Genomic DNA, 27,865 nt, shown 5'->3' with positions numbered 1-27,865 from the left:
AATATTTGGTTCACACAATGTTTCTTTACAGTCTGTCATACGCTTCGTTCGTCTCCGGCCGCTCTCCTCGCGGAGAACACGGAACCGCGGATCAGAACTCCACACTCGCTCCGCAGCAGTGCCGCGTCTCAATCACTCATTTCACTCATACAATAATTTCCACCTTATATTAGACAATAACACGGTAGTGGTACCTTATGACAAATACAACAAGTAACCAACAGTATTACAATTCCACACACTAACACAAAAACCAAAACCGAGGGATCCCACACAAGCATAACCCAACCGTTAGCCCAAGCTTGAGCATACCCTGGGGCGAGTACGCCGACTCTTTACCACGCGTAGGACGTCTCCTCACGACTTACAGGTCCCCCCCTTAAGAAACCCTAAACATACCTGGTCCGCAATAGATGGTCCTTGTCTGTCCCCGTGGTGATCTGGATGAGTGGGGGAGTCCTTCCGAGAAATCTCAGGGGCGCCCAGAGGAGTCCCATCCTCAGCAGGTCCCGCAGCCGGACAGAGGGGGTCCCATCTGGGGTGCCAAATTGACGTGCGGAAACAAACCCTACAACTCGAATAGAGTTATAAAGCAGGTATGTTTATTGCAGCGCCGGGTGCAAGGGGGATTTCTCCTCCTAACTTGCACACTGGCTCGTAAAACAAGCATCTATTTATGATAAAAAGCATACATATTCATTAATGTGGGCTGGGTTATTATAATTAATTCTAAGAAAAGGCATTACTATTCTAATTATTTCTAGGAACTCATTATCATAAGTCTCCTCCCCTTGCCGCATGCGTACTGTCGCCCAGTGGTCGTGGGCCAGGGTCTTCTGGAGGAAGGCTCATAGTCTTCTTCACCGTGTACTTTTACCTTTGGCTTAGAATGCTGGGCTGGCTGGACCCCAAACCGCGGAACTGGTCCCGACCAGATGGACACTTTACCCAGACAATTGGGTTCCTCCTTAGCATGCAGGCTGTTCCTGCTATCTTATACACAAGGCCAGTTCCTTATCTTGGACTGCTGGGCTCCTGGGCTCCGAGCTCTGTTCTTTGCCAAGCTGTACTAAATCTACACTAATGACCTTTAACCATTCATTCTCCAAATCAGTAGACACATATTAGGTGGAGAGGATCCCATCCCCAGGGTCCTGTCTTTTCCTTGGAGAACATATCTTACCTTAAAGCAGTGGAGCATAAAGAGCAAATGTTCCACAGCCCACTGCAGTAAGGAATAGGCTAACCTTGTTTCAAAAGCTGCGTGGTCTCATCTCCAAACTCCTTGGACATCTCTACTGGATGAAAACCTGCTGTTCCCAAACCTTCACACATATTTTCTCTTCTCTGGACTGCATATTGTGACGAACAGCATTTGGTACCCATCTCTATTGCTGCCTTATGGAAGAAGCATCTCTCCCTCCCTATACATATCTGAACTGTAGTAGAGCATCGTGTTCAGACTCCTGAGAGCTCTCATGCAGATGAGTGAAAGAAAATAAAATTCACCCTGCACCTATTTTGGAATAACCTATCAAATCACTCTGAGCAACCATACCTCTAAGACTTACCAGTTATTAGGATGAGTGCTGCTGTGCAAGTCAGTGCTGGGACTGGGTATTTGGTTGCTGCCACTGGAGACACAGTTGTTCTGTTGTAGGATGTTGCAGATCACAGGAAGGGAAAGTTTCTGCTCACAGCTCACTGCCTCCCACAGTCACACCTCATGCCTGATTTTGTCTTCAGGGAACAAGCTCTTGGGCCTCCTGCCCAGAAACCTGTGTTGTTGCAGTGATGAGTTCAGATTTTCTGCTCCAGAAGAATCAGGTAGGGAATATCAGATCATAGCACATGTTTTCCCAGCAGGTTTCTGCTGGAGAACCTCTGGGATGATGTGGTTTGCCAGAGAAAATATGAAAACTGTTCCAGATGATTTCCAAAAGAGTAGGTGGTTGCAGGTATTGGGCTCTGTGCAGGTTTAAGGGAGCTGTGAGGTTACAACCCCAGGAAACTGCAAAGCCTGTTGCAGACCCCAAATGAGGACCTGTCTCATAGGGTTTGTTGGATCCAAAGGGGTTGATGCAATTTGGGAAGTAGCTTGTTACAGTCAATGCAAAATGTCTGGCTGGAAGCTTGGATTCAGCAGAGGAGCTTGTTCAAGCTGTAGGAGCTGATTCCCCTTTCAAGAGGTAGGAGCTTTAGCATGTAGTGTCCATATGCTAATCTATAGTATCAGTGCAAGTCTTAGGGTATGCTTAAGAAGTCAGGCTTTTAATATGTGGTTAAGTTCCCTTACAATGTGTCTGTAAAAGGATGGATTTAAGACATTTTAATGGGTTGATTCCCCCCTGCTTTTTCTTTTACTGTGTTGCTGAGCCCATGGCCTAGTACTCACATACGGTGACAGTGGTCTGACACACCACATTGTTGGCCATAAGTTTTTTTGAGACGTGTGACTCAGTCTCCTCACTCTCCCAAACAGGAATGGTCTAAGACTGTAGCTGTGGCTAGATTTATCTGCCTTGTTTAGCCCCAGTGCGGTTGTCGCTCACATCACCACCACCACCCCCCCAGCAGCGGGATGGGGGGAGAATAGGAAGAAAAAGGCAAATCTCGTGGGTTGAGATAAAGTTTAGCAGAACAGCGAAGGAAAGAGGAGAACAACAACAATAATACTGATAGATGAACCTGGAAGCCCCCAGCCACTCCTAGAGGTGATTCCTGCCCCCGCCCACAGCTATAGCTTCACATATCCCAGCTTCACATATCTGACCCCCGTCTCCTTCCAGCTCCTTGTGAAAGTTAACCCTATCCCCGCCGGAACCAGGACACTTGTGATCTCAAACCTTTATGGTTCACTCAACACTTTTCAGACACGAGCGTAAGAAACTCTTTTTTCCTAAAATGGGAGTTGAGATCCTCAATATTCACATGATAGCGAAATTCATTATAGTAGTACCACGCGGAGAGCGACAGCGGCAGCGGTGAGTGCTGTGTCTTTAAAATTCGTGCTAGATTGAGACGGAGAGGGGGCCTCCCGGAGACTGAGAAGCTGAGGGAGAGCGGAGAGGCCCGAAACGAGTTGGGAATCTCGCAAGGGAGCCGTGAAGCTGACGTGGCTGGGGGCGGGCCGGGCCGCAAAAGCGGCCAGCCTTTGCAGAGGTGCAGCTCGAGCCGGGCGAGCGCAAGGGAAGGAACAGCAGCGTGCAGGAAGCAGCGAGCAGTGATTGGTCCCCTCCCAGCTCGAGAGAAGAACACGGCCACAAAACGGCCAAAAGACACTGCGAGAAAGAATGTGGGAAGTCAGACCGAGCTCCCCCGCAAACATGTGGCCGTGCAGGTCTCCAGCTGCAGCGAATGCCTGAGCCTGGCACTTGTACCAGAGGGAGCCAGAGACACCGCCTGTGTGCGCTGTGATCAAATAAACTACCTGCTCAGACAGGTGGTTGAACTGAGGGAGGAGGTAGAAAGGTTAAGAAGCATCGGAGAATGCGAAAGTGAAATAGATTGGTGGAGCCGTACCCGAGGCAAAGGCAGCAGGAAGAGGCTCTACAAGAAGTGGATGATCCCCTCCCCTCCTGTCACCAGGCAGAAGGAGGGGAATTAAGGGACAGGGGGGAATGGAGACAGGTCCCTCCTCGGAGAGGCAAGTGAAACCCCTCCTGGCCCCCCTCACCTTCCCAGTTGCCCTTGAACAATAGGTATAGGGCTTTGGAACTTGAGGGCCAGGCAAATGAGGATGGAGAGGAAGATCCATCCAGTGAGTTGCCCAGGGCTAGTCACTCACCCCCAGGCCTTAGGACTTCCTCAACTAAGGAAAAAAGAAAGGTAATTGTAGTAGATGACTCCCTTCTGAGGGGAACAGAGGGCCCCATTTGTCAACCAGACCCATCCCACTGGGAAGTCAGCTGCCTCCCTGGGGCCAGGATTAAGGATATATGGAGAAAACTCCCGACCCTGGTATGGCCCTCAGATTACTACCCATTACTGATATTTCAAGTAGGAGGTGATGAGGTAGCTACCAGAAGTCTAAGGACAATGAAGAGAGACTTCAGGGCCCTGGGACAGCTGGATAAGGGATCAGGAGCACAAGTTGTGTTCTCCTCTATCCCACCAGTAGCAGGGATTGATGAGGGGATAAACAGGAAGAGCCAGCAGATTAACTCCTGGCTCCGAGACTGGTGCGACTGGCAGGACTTTGGCTTCTTTGATCATGGGATGATCTACAGGATACCAGGCCTGCTGGCAACAGGCGGGGCAAGCCTAACCCAAAGGGGAAGAAGGATCCTGGGACAAGAGTTAGCACAGCTCATTGAAAGGGCTTTAAACTAGGTTTGAAGGGGGATGGGGATGTAACCACTAAAGTGGAGCCTGGGAGCAGCATGCCAGTGCTGGTGGGTAAAAGCGCTAGCAAGGTCTTGCAGTCTGTGAAGGTGGGAGATGGTGATCCATGTGGTAGTGAAGACATGAGGGGTAGTGATAGGTTGGCAACTACAGAAGGGTCTGAGCGCAATCAGGTGGGAATTAGGGCTTGTCCCCCCATAAAAGTGGCAGGACAATTAGCCCAGCTGAAGTGCATCTATACGAATGCACGTAGCATGGGCAACAAACAGGAGGAGCCAGAGGCCATTGTTCAGCAGGAAAACTATGATATAGTTGCCATCACAGAAACGTGGTGGGAAGACTCGCACAACTGGAGTGCTGCGATTGATGGCTACCAAATTTTCAGAAGGGATGGGCAAGGAAGGAGAGGCGGTGGGGTGGCCCTCTATGTTAGGGACAGATTTGAATGCCTAGAACAGTGAATGACAGTGTTGAGTGTTTATGGGTAAGAATCAAGGGGAAGGCCAATAAGGCAGACATCGTGGTGGGAGTTTGTTATAGACCACCCAACCAGGATTTAGAGGCTGATGGAATATTCTATAAGCAGCTGGCAGAGGTCTCGCGATCGCTCACCCTTGTTCTCATGGGGGACTTCAACTTCCCAGATGTCTGCTGGAAATATAACACAGCAGAGAGGGAACAGTCCCGGAGGTTTCTGGAGTGTGTGGAAGACAACTTCCTAACACAGCTGGTGAAGGAGCCAACCAGGGAAAGCACCCTACTGGACCTGCTGCTTGTTAGCAGAGAAGGTCTTGTGGGGGATGTAAAGGTTGGAGGTCGTCTTGGGCAGAGTGATCATGAAATCATAGACTTTTCAATTTTTGCAGAAGCAAGACAGGGAGCCAGCAGAACTGCCACCTTGGACTTCTAAAAGGCAGACTTTGGCCTGTTTAGGAGCATGGTTGAGAGTGTCCCTTGGGAGACAGTCCTGAAGGGCATAGGTGCCCAGGAAGGCTGGTCATACTTCAAGGAGGAACTCTCAAAAGCACAGGAGAAGGCCATCCCCAGGTCCCGAAAAAAGAGCTGACGGGGGAGAAGACCAGCCTGGCTAAATAGAGAGCTTTGGCTGGACCTCAGGAACAAAAGGAAAGTTTACGATCTTTGGAAAAGGGGGTTGGCAACTTATGAGGAATACCAAGATGTAGTGAAGCTATGCAGGGGGAAAATTGACAATTGAAATCTATTCGAGTTGTAGGGTTTTTTTCCGCATGTCACTACAATGGAGGTGTCTCTGTCAGTGGTGGTGGTGTAGTAAAATGGATATTAACTAGAAAAATGAAATGTAATGTCATTGAAGCAACCAAGGGAACCTGCCGCTGCTGCTAAAAGTCATCTATACAGCCCCAACCATATTTCATTAATTATAGAGAAATAATAACTAGACATGATTAATCTAAGATTGAATTAAGCAACTAACTACTAGACAATGTAGCTTTGTTAATAAGCAGGATATTTCTGTCAAGAGAATGATGAACTGTAGGCCTGGTCAGCAAACCGAGAAAACCATACGGAACTGCCAAGATTAGAGGAAAAGTAGGTAAAAGGTAATTTTGGCAGGGGGAGATCATGACCACCAACTCATTGACCACCTACCCAAATGATACCGCCTACTCAAAAGAGAACAATGGAAGAAGACGACAGAGTCTGTGCACTAATTTACATAGGAAGCAAAGAAACCTTGACCAATCATTAAAGAGAGTAACAATGAATATGTATTAATTGTTAGAATATGTAATAATCAGTGTATAAAAAGGGAAATTTTTGAAACTAAGGTGTGCTCCCTTGGGACGGGCACCCCATTTCTGCACATTAATGAAATAAACTTGGAAATACCTCTGCTCTGTGTTATTGGCTTGCACACTGGGTAAAGAACCCAGATTTGGGACAACAGTGGGCCTCTCAGTACAAATGGGAACATGCAGTGTGATTAGAACTGGAGAACCTGATCCCCAAGGACTGTATTGACTCAGTCATCCCAGGAGTTTGATGACATACTCAGATGGAGATTACACATTACAGAAGCCCACGTTTGGTCAGATGGTCCCACTCCTGCTGTCCATTCCTGAATGAGGCAGGAAAAAATTGTTCAGTCTCTGGTGTGCAGCGGCACACACGTTCCTCCTATCTGCAAGAAAGATTGCATGTTCACTCGCTGTTTGTCTTCATTTTGCCTTTGAAGAAGTTTAATCCCCAAAATACCTGCTGGACCTGCTGGCCCAGTGTGCTAGACAAACTTCTTCTAAAAGAGCCCTGGTCATTATATAAATGAAACACAGCAACAACTTTGCATTCCTTTGCAAATACAACCCCAGACCATGCTCTGCCCAGACAATGAGATAAACTCATCAGCTTCCAGTGCCCCAAGTTCCTGGTCTGATACTGCTGGAACAGTAACGCTTCCCAAAAAGTGAAAGGAAAACTATTCCCTGCGCCAGATATGCTGAGAAGAAGGAACCAAGGGGTTTTAGTATCGGATAAGAACTGCCTTGCATGGTGCATGGCTGCACAGATGTCACCAAAATCGGGAATGAACCTCTTAATACCAACGTAGTCTTAAGAAGCAGGCATTCTCTTTATTCGGTGTCGGGGACATGGGGGATCTCTCCACCCAACATGTCCACCAAATGCGAGATTCACAGAGACTTATATCCATACAGAATATGCATAGTCATTACATTTCCCACAACTCATTATAATATTCACATCACCCTGGCACATGCACATTAAGTCCATTAGGGGCTTCATGGAGGGACTTGGGTGGTCCCTAGTGGTGTTTGGTGGTCGCCCAGGAGTGAACTCTCAGAATCACAGAATCGCCTAGGTTGGAAGGGACCTTTAAGATCATCGGTGAACTCTTGGTCATTCTTTCCATATGAGGCCTTGAGTGTCATTCTGTTTGTCATGCTCTTTGACCACTCTGGCTGATAACTCTTTGTGTAGATTGGGGAAGATAAATGCAGAAGCTTTTTGAAGCTCCTCCATTTATTTTGCAAGCTTGTAAACTGATTCTTTCTGATGGTACTCTTCACCGTTTGTTTTTGCTTGTATTTGTGAAAGGTGCCCTTTATCCTTTTAGTTACACATTTACATATCTGCTACACTCTTAGTTCCTGATTGTAACACAGAGACCCAGTCCCCTTCTCCCCAGCTTCTCCTGCCCTGCTCCTCCTCAGTCCCCCCAGTGAGTTCAGAGCTGCATCCACCAAATGACAGCTCAAATCCTCCCCTTCCCTCAACCTAAAAAATCACCAGCCTGTTGGGCAAAATCCATCTCCCTATCTCAGATCACCGATTTTTTTCTGGCTGCCACCAGGCTTTCTGGCTGGCTCAACCATTTGGAAAAGAACCGATACTTCAGAGGAGAGAGTGGGAACGGCAGGAGATGGATAATTTTCCACTGTTTGGGGGGAGAAGACAATGGTCTGAGTCCTCTTCTCTATGCAAAGGGGGAGATTTCACTGAATTTCACTGAATTTTTAGAGTTGGAAGGGACCATAAAGATCATCTAGTCCAACTCCCCTGCCGAAGCAGGATTGCCCAGAGCATGTCAGAGCACATTACTCAGGACTGCATCCAGGCGGGTCTTGAAAATCTCCAAAGAAGGGGACTCCACAACCTCCCTGGGCAGCCTGTTCCAGTGCTCTGTCACCCTCACCGATCAAAGCTATTGTTGACATGCTTAGTATTGTGGATAAGGAAGGCAGCATCCAGCCATCCAGGGCTATGAGCGTCTAACTCGCATGCCTGGTAGGTGAAGTGTCTGCGGGCTCTAAGGGAGGATCTGTTATTTACCTATCTGCATGTGTGTATCTATCTGTGTGGGAGTAGAGTTTGAATATATTATAAGAAGAAACTGCAGATGGTAACAACCCAGTTTGGTGTCTAAGGCCTGGTTTAAAGGCCATTAAAATCAGCAGAAGTCAATCCACTTACTGTGATGGGTTTTGGCCACATATCTCCCTCCTCAACATGCCTATGACCTCAGGGCTGCTCCCTGATGCATATCCTCAATTAAACCCTGCAAACAATGGGGCTTCCAGTGTTCACTACTGTGAGTTTTTTACAGGGAATTGATGGAGATGCCCTCTCCTCTGATGTTCACACCCTTCAGATACTTAGAGGCAAGTGTTGCTTATTCATCACTCCTGGCTCAAGATACTGAGATCCCACTGTTTTATTTGTTTTTTTGTAAATTGGTGCCACCATTTTTTTCCCATCTTTTGTGTTGCTTTTATCTGAACACACTACAGCTTCATCTCCCTCCCCAGGAGCCATATTTGAGATCAGAAGGGCTCATCAGCTCATCACCTTCCTCCATACCCTCATCTATCATGTTTCTGCCAGCTCTGCCTATAACCTTTCTGCAACTAAAGCATCCATTTCTGAAAATGCTGGATTTGCAGAAATCAGAAGCTGATGGCCTCTTTGCTCTAATGGCTGCAGTCTGTGCACAGTGACAGTAAGACTTTTTCTCTTTTGGATTTGTCAGGTTTCTGCTGTGCTCTTGCATATAAAAGAGCCCTTTAAGATCTTATCATTTCTGTATGTGTTTATAGCCTGTAAACAAGTCATCTCTCTATCTCCTGATGAAACAGGACCAAGCATTGTTGTATTAGTCATAAAAATGCAAGTTTGTTTCCCCTCCACCATTTATACAGCCAGAGATTGCAACAGCTTTTTTTGCCACAATATTGAGTTAGAGATCAAAATTGAGCTGCTTCTTTCTGCACCACAAACCCTTGTCAGAAACATTGCTGTCTGCTCTCCTCCTTGTCCTCCCCTAAATACCACCCAGCACCATGGCTCTCTGGATGTGGCTCACCCAAGGCTTGACCAGGCTGAACAAACCCGAAGCTAAATGCTTTTCCATCCTGATAACATCACAGGTTAAAGTGGAACAAACAGAAAGTGAAGGGCTGAGCCATCGAAGCAGATCGAGATCTGCCATGGGGTGCCACAGACAGCAATGTAATATTCTGAATGAACGTGCAGAAGATATGTTCAGGGATAATGTACTTGCATAGATAAAGAATTTTTTAATTCCAGAGTCTTATCAGATCTGAAAAAATGCTGAATGAGTGGGTCACTGCAGTATCAGTCTATTGCTACACCATGAAGGGGGAGCTGTATTCCCTCTCTAACATCCACAGTGTAATTGCACAGCCTCTGCAAATAATTAACTGAGCCTTCCCTGCATTAAATCTTTATTATCAGTTCACTCCCCACCCCAAACATTAATTTTCACTCTCAGACCCACACCCCTTTATTATAATAGATAATATGAAATTCTCTCAAATAATGACAGGCTGAGAGAGCTGGGGTTGTTCAGCCTGGAGGAGAGAAGGCTCCGGGGAGACCTTATAATGGCCTTCCGGTACCTGAAGGGGGCCTACAGGAGAGATGGGGGCGGACTCTTTACCAGAGAATGTAGCAATAGGACGAGGGCTAATGGTTTTAAACTGAAAGAGGGGAGATTTATATTAAATATTGGGAAGAAATTCTTTACTATGAGGGTGGTGAGGCACTGGAACAGGTCGCCCAGGGAAGTTGTGGATGCCCCATCCCTGGAAGTGTTTAAGGCCAGGCTGGATGGGGCTTTTAGCAATCTGGTCTAGTGGGAAGTGTCCCTGCCCATGGCAGGGGGGTTGGAACTTGATGATCTTTAAGGTCCCTTCCAACTCTAACCATTCTATGATTCTATGATAATTTGGTGGGAATATTAGGAAGAAAAGAGTTTCAGTCTGTTTGGGAAGAAAAGTCTAGGTAAGACAGAAATTACAAGAATATTCAATCCTCATGCTGCAAGTTAAAAGCTGATGACATATATATTCATGCAAACATATGTAAGTGTAGTCATGTCACTACTGACACACATTATAGTCTGGCTTCAGCAAGCAAGGCTTTCCATGGTGCTTTCTGCCACAGCACTGAACTGGGAGATAAAATTGCATCACTTAATCACTGTAACTCCATGTCCAAAACTGCACACTTGCACTGTGAGCCAGGGCTATTAAGGACAGACACAATCATGCAGTTCACTTAATAATCCTGTAGTCTGCTCCAAAAATGGACCACTCATCTGGAGGGACAGATGGATAGTGGAATGTTGAAGTTTGCTAATACCCCCTCCTACACTCTACACCCCAGCTTCTCCCAGAGCTCCCACTGCTTTACCCTTTTGCCCACAACCTATACTACCTCCCAGGTACAGTGATGCTGCCTTATGTGCTGGTTTTCTTCAGTGCCTGTGCTGATTTTGGCTGGGGTAGTTAATTTTCTTTATAGTAGCTAGTATGGGGGCTATGTTTTGGATTTGTGCGGGAAACAGTGCTGATAATACAGGGATGTTTTAGTTATTGCTGAGCAGGACTTACACAGAGTCAAGGCCTTTTCTGCTCCTCATACTGCCCCGCCTACAAGTAGACCGGGAGTGCACAAAAAATTGGGAGGAGAGACAGCTGGGACAACTGACTCCAACTGATCAAAGGAATTGAAACAAAGAATTAAACTCAACTCAATGGGACCGTTAAGCACATATTCTTTATTAGCAACACTGGGGTCGCACTGGGGATTCTCCACCATGAGTGCTCCCAACGGCGATCTGATTCTTAGCGCTTTATATTTATAAAATTGTTACATATTCATTCGTTTTCCCCGGAATCATTAACATAAGCACGCCTATTCCCAGAACTAATTGCATAATCATGAGGTAAATCTTTTCACGGTCTTTGCTGCCACCTAGTGTCCATTTTTTCAGGAATCACAGTCACTCTGCTAGTCGTTTACTTCATCTGATAGTCATATCTTCCTCTTCATCAGTTGTCCTCTGGATGAACTTTCCATGTTAGCAGCCTCAGATGCTTTCATAAGTGATCTATTAGTACCCGTTTCACACTCTACTAAGTCAGCTAACTTAGATCCTGAACATCTGCTAACTCTAAAGTTCTTGATTTTAAACAATACATCTGCTTAGTTGGGTCATAAGGTCTTGGGCAACATTTCTTCAAAGCAAACTCAAAGCACTCAATCACAATGTTCAAGATTCAGCAGCTTCCTTTCAGAATATTCCATACCATATGACATCATGCTCAGTATATAAAAATGAGGCAAGAAGGAAGGGGGAACATTTGGAGCTATGGTATTTCTCTTCCCAAGTTACAATTATGCCCTGTTTTTCTGGAGATGGCCCTAAACACCTGCCTGCCAATGGGAAGTAGTGAATGAATTCCTTGTTCTGCTTTGCTTGCATGCAAGGCTTTTGCTTTAATTATTAAACTCTCTTTATCTCAGCTCAGGAGTTTTCTCACTTTTACTCTTCTGATTCTCTTTCCTATCCTACTAGGATGGGGATAATCATAGAATCAAAGAATGGTTAATGTTGGAAGGGACCTTAAAGATCATCAAGTTCCAACCCCCCTGCCATGGACAGGGACACTTCCCACTAGACCAGGTTGCTCAAAGCCCCATCCAGCCCGGTCTTGAACACCTCCAGGGATGGGGCATCCACAACTTCCCTGGGCAACCTGTTCCAGTGCCTCACCACCCTCATAGTAAAGAATTTCTTCCCAATATTTAATATAAATCTCCCCTCTTTCAGTTTAAAACCATTAGCCCTCGTCCTATTGCTACATTCCCTGATAAAGAGTCCCTCCTCATCTCTCCTGTAGGCCCCCTTCAGGTACTGGAAGGCCATTATAAGGTCTCCCCGGAGCCTTCTCTTCTCCAGGCTGAACAACCCCAGCTCTCTCAGCCTTTCTTCCTAGGAGAGGTGCTCCAGCCCTATGATCATCTTCGTGGCCCTCCAAAGGATCCTCTCCAACATGTCCGTGTCCTTTCTGTGTTGAGGACTCCAAAGCTGGATGCAGAACTCCAGGTGGGGTCTCACAAGGGTGGAGTAGAAGAGCAGAATCACCTCCCGCGACCTGCTGGCCACACTTCTCTTGATGCAGCCCAGGATGCTGTTGGCTTTCTGGGCTGCCAGTGCACATTGCCGGCTCATACTGAGCTTCTCATCCACGAGCACTCCCAAGTCCTTCTCCTCAGGGCTGCTTTCCAGCCATTTTCTGCCCAACCCGTATTTGTGTCTGGAATTGCCCCATCCAGGTGCAGGACCTTGCACTTAGCTTGGTTGAACTTCATGAAGTTCACACGGGCCCACTTCTCAAGCCTGTCCAGGTCCCTCTGGATGGCATCCCTTCCCTCCAGCGTGTCGACCGCACCACACAGCTTGGAGTTGTTGGCAAACTTGATGAGGGTGCACTCTATCCCATTGTCCATGTCTCCGACAAAGACATTAAACAGCACTGGTCCCAGTACTAACCCCCGAGGAACACCACTCGTCACTGGCCGCCACTTGGACATTGAGCCATTGACCTCAACCCTTTGAGTGAGGCCATCTAGCCAATTCCTTATCCACCGAGTGGTCCATCCATCAAATCCATGTGTCTCCAGTTTAGAGACCAGGATGTCATGTGGGACAATGTCAAACGCTTTGCATAAGTCCAGGTAGATGACGTCTGTTGCTCTCCCCTTGTCTACCAATGCTGTAGCGCATTCGTAGAAGGCCACCATATTTGTCAGGCATGACTTGCCCTTGGTGAAGCCATGTTGGCTGTAATCAATCACCTCCTTATTTTCTGTGTGCCTTAGCAGAGGTTCCAGGAGGACCTGCTCCATGATCTTGCCAGGCACAGAGGTGAGACTGACTGGCCTGTAATTCCCCGGGTCTTCCTTTTTTCCCTTTTTGAAAATGGTGGTGATGTTTCCCCTTTTCCAGTCAGCGGGAACTTCCTAGGACTGCCACAACTTTTCAAATATAATGGAAAGTGGCTTAGCAACCCAAGAGAGTGAGCGAGCAGCTTCATGGTGCTTAGATGCTGACTGGGGTTAAACCACGACAGTGCCTTTGTGTGGGACCAAGCTGCAGAAACCCATTAGAGCAGGCAATGGCTAGAGCAGAACAGCCAGGTGGTTGGTGACTATAGAAGAGGGGAGGGTACACCAGCTATGGCTGTAGTTTGGCCAACAGAAGGGAAATAGGCATTGGGCTACAGCTTTCCATTACTTGGGCTCCCAGCAGTCTGTCCCCATAGAAAACTGCCTATTTTAATGAAATCAAACCTTCCTAAGGTAAGAGTTTATTCCTGATGATAATCATGAAACCAAAGATAAATGGGACAGTGTGGGGTAAGACCAGAAGAACAACCATGAGGAGAAAGGCTCTTGCCAGGAGCAGTTTGCTTGTAGCAAAGGGTGGCTGACTCTTCTCTGAAATGGAGACTACTTCAGGGCTGCCCAGAAGCCACAAGTAGCCCTCTGAGCTGAGGGACTTCTCCTACAAATAGGATACAAGGGAGGAAAAAAGGGGCAAGCTATCTCTCTAATAAGAGTGAACCACTCAGGAACTCACCTCCAGTCCTTTTCAGAGCCTGGAAAAGTGGCTTTGAAACTTATCACTCATCCTGAGATAAGTGGATGTGGAATCTAAGGCTGTCTTGAGAGCTCCTGTTGCCTGTGCAGGGTATGGACACCTTGTGCAGTCTCCCCTGGTCCCAGTGTTGACAAAGTGCTCAGGGAATGTAACATGAAATCAACCACAATTGAACCTATGAAGCTTTAAATCAGATTAAATCAATGAGGAAACAAAAGAAGTGTAAGTACAGTCTTTATTCTGTGAAATTATAAAAGAAGAAGAGCTAATCTGAAAACAAACTCCCAAAGCAGGAGAAGCCACAGAAAACAGGACTCAGTGCAAACCACTGTTTGAGTTTGTCATGGGCTTTGTTTAACCCAGTACTAGAGTCAGAAAAGTACCTTCTCCAAGATGAATCCTGACAGGACAGGGAGGAAAAGGATGTCTGGAGGGGCAAACTCAGAACTCACTCTGGCCAAAGCAGAAGCTGGTTTGCATTGGAACTGCCTTAACTTCATGTTAAGCCAGCCTTTACTGGCTGTCTGGACGGTCCCAAAGAGTGGTGGTCAATGGAGTTAAATCCAGCTGGCTGCCGGTCACAAGTGGTGTTCCCCAGGGCTCACTGTTGGGACCATTTCTGTTTAACATCTTCATTGATGATCTTGATAAGGACATAGAGTGTATCATCAGCAAGTTCGCAGATGACACCAAGTTAAGCGGGAGTGATGATCTGCATGAGGATAGGGAGGCTCTACAGAGAGACCTAGATAGATTGGATCAATGGGCCAACATTAATGGTATAAGCTTCAACAAGGCCAAGTGCCAGGTCCTGCACTTGGGCCACAACAACCCCATGCATCAGTACAGGCTTGGGGAAGTGTGGCTGGAAATCTGCCTGGCGGAAAAGGACCTGGGGGTTCTAATTGACAAGCAGCTGAATATGAGCCAGCAGTGTGCCCAGGTGGCCAAGAAAGCCAATGGCATCCTGGCTTGTATTAGAAATAGCGTGACCAGCAGAAGTAGGGAGGTGATTGTGCCCCTGTACTCAGCACTGGTGAGGCCACACCTCGAGTATTGTGTCCAGTTTTGGGCACCTCAATACAAGAGAGATATCGAGGTGCTGGAGTGGGTACAGAGGAGGGCAACGAAGCTGGTGAAGGGCCTGGAGAATAAGTCGTACGAAGAACGATTGAGGGAGCTGGGACTGTTTAGTTTGAGGAAGAGGAGACTGAGGGGTGCCCTCATCACTCTCTACAACTACTTGAAAGGACACTGTAGAGAGGTTGGTGCTGGTCTCTTCGCACAGGTAATTAGCAATACAAAAAAAGGGAATGGCTTCAAGCTGCAACAGGGTAGGTTTAGACTGGACATTAGGAAGAAATTCTTCACAGAAAGAGTGGTCAGACGCTGGAATAGGCTGCCCAGGGAGGTGGTTGAGTCAACATCCTTGGATGAGTTTAAGAGTCGTTTAGATGTGGCGTTGGGGGTTATGGTGTAGGGGAGAACTTTGTAGAGTGGGGTTGATGGTTGGACTCGATGATCCCAAGGGTCTTTTCCAACCTGAATGATTCTATGATTCTATGATTCTATGTCCATTATCTCCAGATTGTTTTTCCCATCTCCTACAATACTGCATTCAGAAATGGTGGTGCAACCCTTCATAGTGGGGTTGTTCTTCTACACAGGAGAAGAAGTACATGCCACGTGTCAGGGGAACCAGTCTCCATAGCTATTTCCTCCCTGGCTAATGAGGTCCCCATTTCGAAACCAAGAACTGTCCATTCTTTAGGTCCAGTTGGCTCCAAACCCACTGTCCTGGTTCCAGCAGGGATAGGGTTAATTTTCCCCAGGATATGGCAGGGGCACAAGTATTACATAACATGTGAGCCATACCGGGAGCTTGCCAGGGGAGGGGGCAGGAAGTCCAGCATGGGAGGGGGCTGGGAGGGGGCTGGGACATTATGGTGGTACCTTAATCATGTTTGTACATTCCTCTATCAGTGTTATTGTTGTTTTCCTGTTGCCTTTGCTGTTCTGTTAAACTACCTTTGTCTCAACTGATGAGTTTTGCCTTTTTCTTCCAATTCTCCCCCCACAGCTGTGAGGGGGGTGAGAGAGTGCCCCTGTGATTCTTTGATGCTGTATGAGGCTAAACCGCGATGGTCCTTTTTGGCGCCCAATGTGAGGCTCGAAAGGTTGAGATAATGATAGATTTGACCAGACCATGTAAAAACGAATTTGTTATATGCATTTATTATATTAGTTAAATAGTCGCTGGTCACAATGTTGCTTTGTTTGTTCTTGTGGCTGTGTTATGTAAATTCCTATATGGTTTATATACTCCTCATGATGCTGTTTATCACCTCTGGGAGCAGGATCAGGATTATCATTTTGCGGTCCTGTTATAATATCAACTTATGATATGATAATATCACTGTTCACGTGGTTATGTTGGAGTGCTTATGTGGTATTGCTGTCCTGCTCATACCTCGGGCACCATCTCTCAGAATTTATTAATAATCACACCTAATCTATGAGGGAAATGGGGGGATACTTTCCCCAGCTCTTTCGCCTCCCTTTTCTCTTTCGGGCCAGGCATGACAGCTTTTGAGAGTTTTGAATAGTCTTGAGACATTCAAACCAGCCTGGTCCTATTGCTAGGTCTCCTGAATGTGTTTCAGGTCCTGTTTAGTGTTAAACAACTATTTAAGACTACCACCCAGAGATCTGCCCTGAGGCTGGATAGTCATGGGTAGCATGGCATGTGGGAGAATATGGGCAGGAATCTAGAGAGCTTCTCACCTCCAATGGTTTGGGACTTCACCCCCAAACAACTACTGGACCCTGATAAAGTGATAGAATATTTGAAAGGAAAATGCTGTGTCTATTCCAGAGAGGCACAACTCACCGCACTGTGCTGGGCCCTGGCCAGTATCTACCAAGCGCTGCTCAATATTACACAACACCCTCAGGGGAAAGGGATGGAAACCAGACTGACAGGCACTGTGGCTATTCCAACCCCTGTGACAGACACTGTGGCTACTCCAAACCCGGTGACAGGCACTGCGGTTACTCAAACCCCCGTGGCAGGCACTGCAGCTGAACCAGAAATCCAACCTGTGCCCGTATCAGTTACCCCCATACAGAAGAAGAAATACAATAAGAAATCAGTCTGCTTACTAAGGGATAACAACGAACCAGGGCCATCACAAGAAAAGAAGGAAGAGGCAGAACCAGAGATAATCACTCAATCCCTATCCCTGAGCGAACTGTGGGATACGTGAAAAGATTTCAGCTGACTTCCAGGCGAGCACATTGTCACCTGGCTGCTCTGATGCTGGGATAAGGGGGCCAGTTGCCTGGAATTAGAGGGTAGGGAAGCCAGGCAGCTGGGATCCCTGTCTAGGGAAGGGGGCATTGACAAGGCAATTGGGAAAAAGACATAAGCCCTCAGCCTCTGGAGGTGACTCCTGTCAGGCATGAGGGAAAGATACCCCTTCAGTGAAGAAGGTGCATGTATGTCATCCAAGCAAGTGGACCACTATGGAGTATCCAGTGCCTGAGAGAATTAACCACGTGGGAGATGATTTATTATGACCCGGACAATGCACACTTGCCCACAGATCCCAATGAGGTCCAATGTACAAGGCCCATGTGGCAGAAGTTGGTACGGAGCACACCATTGTCATATGCCAACTCATTGACAGTGATGGAATGGAAAGGCAAAGAGGAACCAACAATGGATGAGGTGGCTGGCCAACTCTAGCGATACGAAGAAAGTCTCTCTTCCCCCCTTGTCTCAGCTGTGGAGAAACTGTCCCGGAATGTCCAGCAAATTGAAGAGAATATTTCCTACTCCCCACCTGTACGGGCCAGCATCTTAGCTATTAGGAGCAGGAGTTTCTCTACTCAAGAGAGAGAATACAGGGGGTACACACCACAAGGCACCCTGTGGTTCTACCTGCATGACCACAGAAAGGACATGAGGAAGTGGGATGGACAATCTACTTCGATCCTATGGGCACGGGTACAGGAGTTGCAAGGCAGAACAACCACAAAAGGGGATCCCTCCAGGAAAAGTGCCACCCCAATTTCCAGCAGGCAGTTCCCCAGACAGAGCAGAAGGCCTGATCTTACTTCTGATCCTCTTGAAGGAACTTCCAAATCATTTCTGCAAGAAGTAACGGATACTATGACCAGGATTAGAGGGGCCCTGCCTGATTCCCATTCATAAGCTGATTCCTCAACTAGAGACTCAAGGAGTGATCAGCAAGACTCGATCATCCTTTAACAGTCCCATGTGGCCGGTGTGGAAATCTAATGGAGAGTGGAGGCTAACAGTAGACTTATCATGGCCTGAATCAAGTCACGCCACCACTGAGTGCTGCCATGCCGAACATGCTAGAACTTCAATACGAACCGGAGTCAAAGGCAGCCAAGTGATATGCCACAATGGATATCGCTGATGCTTTCTTCTCAATCCCTGTGGCAGCAGAGTGCAGGCCACAGTTTACTTTCACTTGGAGGGGTGTCCAGTACACCTGGAATCCACTGCCCCAGGGGCAGAAACACAGCCCTACCATTTGCCATGGACTGATCCAGACTGCACTGGAACAGGGTGAAGCTCAGGAACATCTTCAGTACATTGACGACATCATCGTATGGGGCAACTCAGCAGAAGAAGTTTTTGAGAAGGGGAATAAAATAATTCGAATCCTTCTGAAAGCTGGTTTTGCCATAAAACAAAGTAAGGTCAAGGGGCCTGCACAGGAGATCCATTTTTTAGGAATTAAATGACAAGATGGACGCCGTCAGATCCCAAAGGATGTGATCAAAAAAATAGCATCTATGTATCCACCAACTAGTAAAAAGTAAACACAAGCTTTCTTAGGCGCTGTGGGTTTTTGGAGGATGCATATCCCAGATTACAATCTGATTGTGAGCCCTCTGTATCAAGTGACCCAGAAGAAGAATGATTTTAAATGGGGTCCTGAGCAGTGACAAGCTTTTGAAAAAATTAAACAGGAAATAGTCCATGCAGTAGCCCTGAGGCCAGTCTGGATGGGACAAGATGTTAGAAAAGTTCTCTACACCACAGCCGAGGAGAACGGCCCTACCTGGAGCCTCTGGCAGAAAGCACCAGGGGAGACTCGAGGTCGACCCCTAGGGTTTTGGAGCTGAGGATACAGAGGATCTAAAGCCTGCTATACTCCAACAGAAAAAGAGATATTGGCAGCATATGAAGGGGTTCAAGCTGCTTCAGAAGTATTTGGTACTGAAGCACAGCTCCTCTTAGCACCTTGACTGCTAGTGCTGGGCTGGATGTTCAAAGAAAGGGTCCCTGCCACACATCATGCTACATGGAGTAAGTGGATTGCACTGATCACGCAGCGAACTCGAATGGGAAACCCCAGTCTCCCAGGAATTCTGGAAGTGATCGTGGACTGGCCAGAAGGCAAGGATTTTGGAATATCACCAGAGGAGGAGGTGATGCATATGGATGAGGCCCCACCGTACAATAAGCTACCAGAAAATGAGAAGAGATATGCCCTGTTCACTGATGGGTCCTGCTGGATTGTAGGAAAGCATCGAAAGTGGAAGGCTGCTGTGTGGAGTCCTACACGACGAATTGCTGAAGCCACTGAAGGACAAGGTGAATAGAGCCAGTTTGCAGAGGTAAAAGCCATCCAGCTAACTTTAGACATTGCTGAATGAGAAAAATACCTAGTACTTTATGTCTATACTGGTTCATGGATGGTGGCAAATGCTCTGTGGGGGTGGTTACGGCAGTGGAAGCAGAGCAACTGGCAGCGCAGAGGCAATCCCATCTGGGCTGCCCCATTGTGGCAAGATATTGCTGCCCGGATAGAGAATCTGGTTGTGAAAGAACATCACGTAGATGCCCATGGACCCAAGAGTTGGGCCACTGAGGAACATCAGAACAACCAGCAGGTGGATCGGGCTGCTAAGATTGAAGTGGCTCAGGTGGATCTGGACTGGCAACATAAGGGTGAATTATTCATAGCTCGATGGGCCCATGACTCCTCAGGCCATCAAGAAGAGCTGCAACATATAGATGGGCTTGTGACTGAGGGGTGGACTTGACCCTGGTGACCCACAAAAGCAAGACTAAACTTCAGCCCCCACCCTCTAGCATCAAAACAAAAAACAGATTTGAAGCTTTAGCAGCTACAGACAACCAGGAGCAAAGTCTGCCAGATTGACCTGCACTGGCAGCACACAGCAGACATGGAAAAAAACAAAGATGAGTGCTAGTAGTGGGTGATTCCCTGTTAAAGGGCACCGAGGCACTCATCTGCCATACTGACAGGGAGTCACATGAGGTATGCTGTCTCCCAGGAGCTAAGGTTTGAGATGTTGCTGAGAGGGTGCCACAACTTGTCAAGAACACAGACTACTACCCATTGTTACTTTTTCATGTGGGCATGAATGACGCTGCAAGCTGGTACCAGGGCAGAATTAAGGAAGACTATAAAGCCCTGAGGATGCAAGTGAAAAAAATTGGTGCCCAAGTTAACTTCTCCTCCATTTTACCAGTCAGAGGAAAGGGAGCAGCCAGAAATGGGCAGATAATGCATATCAACTCCTGGCTACGTGGCTGGTGCCATTGTGAGGGTTTTGGCTTTTATGACAATGGGACATTCTTTGATGAATATGGCCTTTTAGAGAGGGATGGGATCCACCTGTCTAGAAGGGGCAAGGGAATCTTTGGCAGCAGGCTGGCCCACCTGGTGAAGCAGGCTTTAAACTGAAGGACTTTGGCGGTAGGGTCCAGGGTGGCAATGCTCAAGCCAACTGGGAAATAAGCCAGGACAACCACAGCAATGACAAATGTTCCTTGGCTGACTCCCAAGATGAGTTCCAGAAGGCCAACCACTTCAAAGGTGTGTATGGCTGTGGTGGATCCTCTTTCTCCCCTCCAGGGAAACCCTCACGCTCGACTGCCTCTCTGAAATGCCTGTACAGCAATGCATGCAGCACGGGGAATAAACAGGAAGAAGTAGATATCTGTGTGCAGTCGCAGGGCCATGATCTCATTGCAATTACAGAGACATGGTGGGATAGCTCACGTGACTGGAATGCTGTCATGGATGGCTATGTACTTTTTAGGAAAGACAGGCCAGCGGGGCGTGGTAGTGAAGTTGCTCTTTATGTGAGAGAGCAACTGGAATGTATGAGCTCTGCCTAGGGGTTGGTGAAGAATGTGTTGAGAGCTTATGGGTAAGAATTAAGGGGCAGGCTAATATGGGAAACACTGTTGTGTCACTGGATCAGGAAGAGGAAGTCGATGAGGCCTGCTACAGACAGTTGGAAATAGCCTCACAATCACAGGCCCTGGTTCTCATGGGGGTTTCAAGCACCCCTGACATTTGCTAGAAAGACAACACAGCCAGGCACATACAGCCCTGGAGATTTCTGCAGAGCATTGATGATAAATTCTTGACACAGGTGGTGGAGGAACCAACAAGGAGAGGTACTCTGCTGGACCTTTTGCTGACAAACAAAGAAGGTCTGGTTGGGGATGTGAAGGTCGGGGGTAGCCTTGGCTGCAGTGACCATGAGATGGTGGAATTCAGGATCCTGCGCGGAAGAAGCAGGGCAAAAAGTAGAATTAGAATCAGGAGAGCTAACTTTTGGCCTCTTCAAAGACCTACTTGGAGGAATCCCGTGGGCTAAGGCTCTAGAAGGAAGAGGAGTCCAAGAGAGCTGGTTAATATTTAAGCACCACTTCCTCCAAGCTCAAGATCGGTGCATCCCTAGGAGCAAGGTATCAGGCAAAGATGGCAGGAAACCTGCATGGATGAGCAAGGAGCTTCTGGAAAAACTCAGATGGAAGAAGGAAGATTATAGAATGTGGGAAAAAAGGACTGGCCACTTGGGAGAAGTATAGGAGCCCTATCAGAGTATGCAGAAATGCAATGAGGAAGGCTAAGGCCCGCTTGGAATTAAACCTGGCAAGGGATGTCAAGGACAATAAGAAGGGTTTCTCCAAGTACATTAGCAGTAAAAGGAAGACTAGGGAGAATGTGGGCCCGCTGCTGAATGGGGTGGGTGCCCTGGTGATGGAGGATGCAGAGAAGGCGGAGCTACTGAATGCCTTCTTTGCTTCAGTCTTTACTTCTAAGGTTGACCCTCAGGAATCCCAGACCCTGGAGGTAGGAGAGAGAGCCTGGAGTAAGGACAACTCTCCCTTGATTGAGGAGGATAGGGTTAGAGATCATTTAGGCAAACTTGACACCCACAAATCCATGGGCCCTGATGGGATGCACCAGCAAGTGCTGAGGGAACTGGAAGATATTATTGAGTAGCCACTCTCCATCATCTTTGAAAGGTCAAGGTGAATATGAGAGATGCCTGAGGACTGGAGGACAGCTAGTCACTCCAGTCTTCAAAAAGGGCAAGAAGGAGAATTCGGGAACGTACAGGCCAGTGTCCCTCAACTCCATCCCTGGAAAGGTGATAGAATATCTCATCCTGGATGTCATCTCTAAGCATGTAGAAGAAAAAAAAGGTCATTGGGAGTGATCAGCATGGACTCACCAAGGGGAAATCATGCTTGACCAATCTGATAGCCTTCTATGATGGAATGACTGGCTGGGTGGATGAGGGGAGAGCAGTGGATATTGTCGACTATCTCGAAGGCTTTTGACACTGTCTCCCATAACATCCACATAGCTAAGCTTAGGAAGTGTGGGTTAGATGAGTGGACAGTGAGGTGGATTGAGAACTGGCTGAATGGCAGAGCTCAGAGGGTTGTGATCAGCAGCACAGAGTCTAGTTGGAGGCCTGTAACTAGCGGTGTTCCCCAGGGGTAGGTACTGGGTCCAGTCTTGTTCAACATATTCATCAATGACCTGGATGAGGGGACAGAGTGTAGCCTCAGCAAGTTTGCTGATGATACAAAACTGGGAGGAGAGGCCGACACACCAGAAGGCTGTGCTGCCATTCAGTGAGACTTGGACAGGCTAGAGAGTTGGGCAGCGAGGCATCTGATGAAATTCAGCAAGGGCAAGTGTAGGGTCCTGCACCTAGGGAGGAATAACCCCATGCACCAGTACAGGTTAGGGGTTGACCTGCTGGAAAGCAGCTCTGTAGAGAGGGACCTGGGAGTCCTGGCGGACTATTGATGACCATGAGCCAGCAATATGCCCTTGTGGCCAAGAAGGCCAATGGTCTCCTGGGGCGCATTAAAAAGAGCATGGCCAGCAGGTTGAGGGAGGTCATCCTCCCCCTCTACTCTGCCCTGGTGAGGCCACATCTGGAGTACTGTGTCCAGTTCTGGGCTCTCTGGTTCAAGAAGGACAGGGAACTACTGGAGAGAGTCCAGCAGAGGGCTACGAAGATGATCAAGGGAATGGAGCACCTCTCTTAGGAGAAAAGGCTGAGAGACCTGGGTCTGTTTAGCCTGGAGAAGACTGAGAGGGGACCTCATCAATGCTTATAAATATCGAAAGAGTGGGTGTCAAGAGGATAGCATCGGGCTCTTTTCAGTGGCGCCCAGTGTCAGGACAAAGGACAACAGACACAAGCTGGAACACAAGAAGTTCCATCTGAATAAGACAAAAAACTTCTTTATGTTGAGGGTGGCAGAGCACTGGAACAGGCTGCCCAGAGAGGTTGTGGAGTCTCCTTCTCTGGAGATATTCAAAAACCCACCTGGATGCATTCCTGTGCAACCTGCTCTAGGTGAACCTGCTTTGGCAGGGGGGTTGGACTACATGATCTCCGAAGGTCCTTTCCAACCCCTACAGTTTTGTGATTTTGTAATGAGACTCATTTCTGAAACAACCTCATAATCACCTGGGCCAAAGAGCATGGCATTGAGTGGGTATATCACATCCCCTATCACACACCAGCCTCTGGGAACATAGAACAATACAATGGACTGTTAAAAACTACACTGAGAGCAATGGGTGATGGGACCTTAAAACATCGGGATACATATTTAGCAAAAGCTACCTGGCTAGTTAACACCAGGGGATCTACCAATTGAGCTGGACCTGCCCAATCAAAACTTCCACATACTGTAGAAGGGGATAAAGTCCCCATAATGCACATGAAGAATATGTTAGGGAAGACAGTCTGGGTTAGTCCTGCCTCAGGCAAAGGCAAACTCATCCGTGAGATTGCTTCTGCTCAAGGACCTGGGTGCACTTGGTGGATAATGCAGAAGGATGGGGAAATCCGATGTGTACCTCATGGGGATCTAATTTTGGGTGAGAATAGCCAATGAATCAAACTATATGATGTTAATTGCTAAATAACCCTGCCACTTTATGTCATCACTACTACAATTGTTATCGGTTGAACTACAGTAAGAGTCACCCAAACTAATGACAGATGGACTTTGATGAAAAAAAACGAGTTAAGTGCAGCAGTGATGGGATCGGAACTGACCTCAGCAGCTGGCACCCAGCAACTTCATCAAGATAGACATCTTCAGCCCATGGACCATGGGCATGAGCCGCACCAGATACATCAGCTGCAAGCTCTGAGAAGACAGCATGCAACAGTCCAGCACCACACACCATCTTGCCTGCCCTGAGAGACTGTTCTAACAGATGGAACCCTAAGGCATTGATTAAATGAACTGAAAGGACATTTTAGAGGGATGGCCCATAGACTAAGGGCATTATATCTGTATGAATATATATAAAAGACAGGGAAAAGTGGTGGCAATTAATTGGAAACTGTAAGATCTGGGCATGACATAGATGGTATAGAATAAGGGGTGGATAACGTCCTGGTTCCAGCAGGGATAGGATTAATTATCCCCAGGATCTGGCAGGGACACAGGTATTCCATACCATGTGAGCCATGCCCAGTCAATAGGCAGGAGCTGGCCGAGGGAGGGGCAGGAAGTCGCTGCTTGGGAGAGGACTGGGGCTTCCCGGGTCCGGTTGATGAGCGGTGGTACCTTAATCGTGTTTGTACATTCCTCTGTCAATATTATTGTTGTTGTTTTCCTGTTCCCTTTGCTGTTCTGTTAAACTGCCTTTGTCTCAACCCGAGTTTTGCATTTTTCTTCCAATTCTCCCCCACAGCTGTGGCAGGGGCAAGAGAGTGGCCCCGTGTTTCTTTGTTGCTGTCTAAGTCTAAACCACGACACCCACCAACCCATTTCTATCTGTTCCCATCTCCTGAACAAGTTTGAAGAAGCAGCAAGGTCACCTTAGTGAACTTGAAATAGAAGAGATTTAGAGTTTGTCCCTTCTTTCTTTCTGCTGAATAAAAATGACTTTTTAAAAAATTTAAACAGTTTGAATTTAAAAATTGAAAAGCTTTTAAATTGTTTTCTTTCTCTCATTTAAATTTTCTTCTGTTCAAGCCTTTCCTAGCTTCCTAAAGAAACCAGTGCTGTGTGACAGTACTCCAGGTGTTCATTGTCTCCCTCTCTTCCCAACCCTCTCATGACATTTGAACTGGATCTCTCAGCCAAATTTGACACTCAGGTGAGAAGTCTCAAAGACATTACAGGCTGAGCCATTTATTCACGGAATCACGGAATTGTCAGAGTTGGAAGGGACCTCTAGAGATTTCACTGAATTTCACTGAATTTTTTTTTTAGAGTTGGAAAGGACCATATAGATCATCTAGTCCAACTCCCCTGCTGAAGCAGGATTGCTTAGAGAATGCTACTCAGGACTGCATCCAGGCGGGTCTTGAAAATCTCCAAAGAAGGGGACTCCACAACCTCCCTGGGCAGCCTGTTCCAGGGCTCTGTCACCCTCACCGTGAAGAAATTCTTCCTCATATTTGAGTGGAACCTCCTATGTTCCAACTTGTGCCCGTTGCCCCTCGTCCTGTCACTGGGAACCACTGAAAAGAGTCTGGCTTCCTCCTCCTTCAACCCACCCTTGAGATACTTATAGGCATTAATAAGGTCTCCCCTCAGCCTTCTCTTCTCCAGACTAAAGAGTCCCAGCTCTCTCAGCCTTTCCTCATAAGGGAGATGCTCCAATCCCTTAATCATCTTTGTTGCCCTTCGCTGGACTCTTTCCAGTAGTTCCCTATCCCTCTTGAATTGGGGAGCCCAGAACTGGATGCAATACTCCAGTTTTGGCCTCACCAGTGCAGAGTAGAGGGGGAGAATGACTTCCCTCGACCTACTAGCCACACTCTTCCCTATGCAGCCCAGGATTCCGTTGGCCTTCCTGGCCACAAGAGCACATTGCTTGCTCATTGTCATTTTGCTGTCTACCAGGACTCCCAGATCTTTCTCTTCGGAGCTTGGCTCCAGCAGGTCCACGCCTAACCTGTATTGGTGCCTGACATTCTTCTTCCCCAGGTGTAGCACCTTACACGTTTCCCTGTTGAACCTCATGAGGTTCTTCCTTGCCCAGCTCTCCAGCCTGTCCAGGTCTCTCTGGATGGCAGCACGGCCCTCTGGGTTGTCAGCCACCCCACCCAACTTGGTATCATCAGCAAACTTGCTGAGGATACACTCTGTCCCCTCGTCCAGGTCACTGATGAATATGTTGAACAGGACTAGACCAAGTATTGACCCCTGGGGGACACCACTGGTTACTGGCCTCCAGCTTGAACCTGTTCCATTAATCATTACCCTTTGGGTCCTGTCACACAGCCAGTTCTCAATCCACCTCACTGTCCCCTCATCCAGCCCACACTTCCTTAGTTTTCCAATGAGGATGTTATGGGAGACAGTGTCAAAAGCCTTGCTGAAGTCAAGGTAGATGACATCTGCTGCCCTCCCCTCATCCAGCCACCCAGTTATGGCATCATAGAAAGCTATCAGATTGGTCAAGCATGATTTACCCTTGGTAAACCCATGTTGCCCACTTCCAATAACCCCCTGCTCTTCAACTTGTTTGGAGATGACGTCTAGAATGAGTCTCTCCATTACCTTCCCAGGGACGGAGGTGAGACTAACTGGTCTGTAGTTCCCAGGGTCCTCCTTCTTGCCCTTTTTGAAGACTGGTGTGATGTTGGCCTTCCTCCAGTCTTCTGGCACCTCTCCTGTTCTCCATGACTTTTCAAATATGATAGAGAGTGGCCCAGCGATAACTTCTGCTAGCTCTCTCAGCACTCGCGGGTGTATCCCATCTGGGCCCATGGACTTATGAATGTCCAGTTTGGCCAAGTGGTCCCGAACCTGGTCCTCCTCTACTGGAGGAAAAACTTCCTCTCTCCATACCCTCCCCCTGGCCTCCAAGGCCAGAGGTTCATGAGGGGCAGCCTTAGCAGTGAAGACTGAAGAAAAGAAGGCATTCAGCAACTCTGCCGTGTCTTCCACCACTAGGGTGCCCATCTCATTCCTCAGTGGGCCCACATTATCCCTAATCTTCCTTTTTCTGTTTACATACTGGAAAAAACCCTTTTTGTTGTTCTTAACTGTAGTGGCCAAGATGAGTTCAGCTTGAGCCTTGGCCCTTCTAATTTTCCCCCTGCATATCTTCACTGCTTCCTGGTATTTCTCCTTGCCTACCAGGCCCTTTTTCCAAAGATCGTAAACCTTCTTTTTGTTCCTGAGCTCCAGCCAAAGCTCTCTATTTAGCCAGGCTGGTCTTCTTCCCTTCCTGCTTGATTTTTGGGACTTGGGTATGGCTCTTTCCTGCGCTTTTAAGAGTGCCTCCTTGAAGTATGACCAGCCTTCCTGGGCACCTTTGCCCTTCAGGACTGTCTCCCAAGGGACACTTTCAACCATGCTCCTGAAGAGGCCAAAGTCTGCCCTTCGGAAGTCCAAGGTGGCAGTTTTGCTGGCCCCTCGCCTTGCTTCAGCAAGAATTGAAAATTTTATCATTTCATGATCACTCTGTCCAAGACGACCTCCAACGTTTACATCCCCCACAAGACCTTCTGGGTTAACTATCAGCAGGTCCAGTAGGGCACTTTCCCTAGTCGGTTCCCTCACCAGCTGTGTTAGGAAGTTGTCTTCCATGCACTCCAAGAATCTCCAGGACTGTTGCCTCTCTGCTGTGTTGTATTTCCAGCAGATATCTGGGAAGTTGAAGTCCCCCATGAGTACAAGGGAGAGTGATCGTGAGGCCTCTGCCAGCTGCTTATAGAATATTTCATCAGTCTTTATAT

This window comes from Numenius arquata, chromosome W, assembly GCF_964106895.1.
Source record: "Numenius arquata chromosome W, bNumArq3.hap1.1, whole genome shotgun sequence".
In the NCBI taxonomy this organism is placed as follows: domain Eukaryota; kingdom Metazoa; phylum Chordata; class Aves; order Charadriiformes; family Scolopacidae; genus Numenius; species Numenius arquata.
This window is presented reverse-complemented; position numbering follows the sequence as displayed.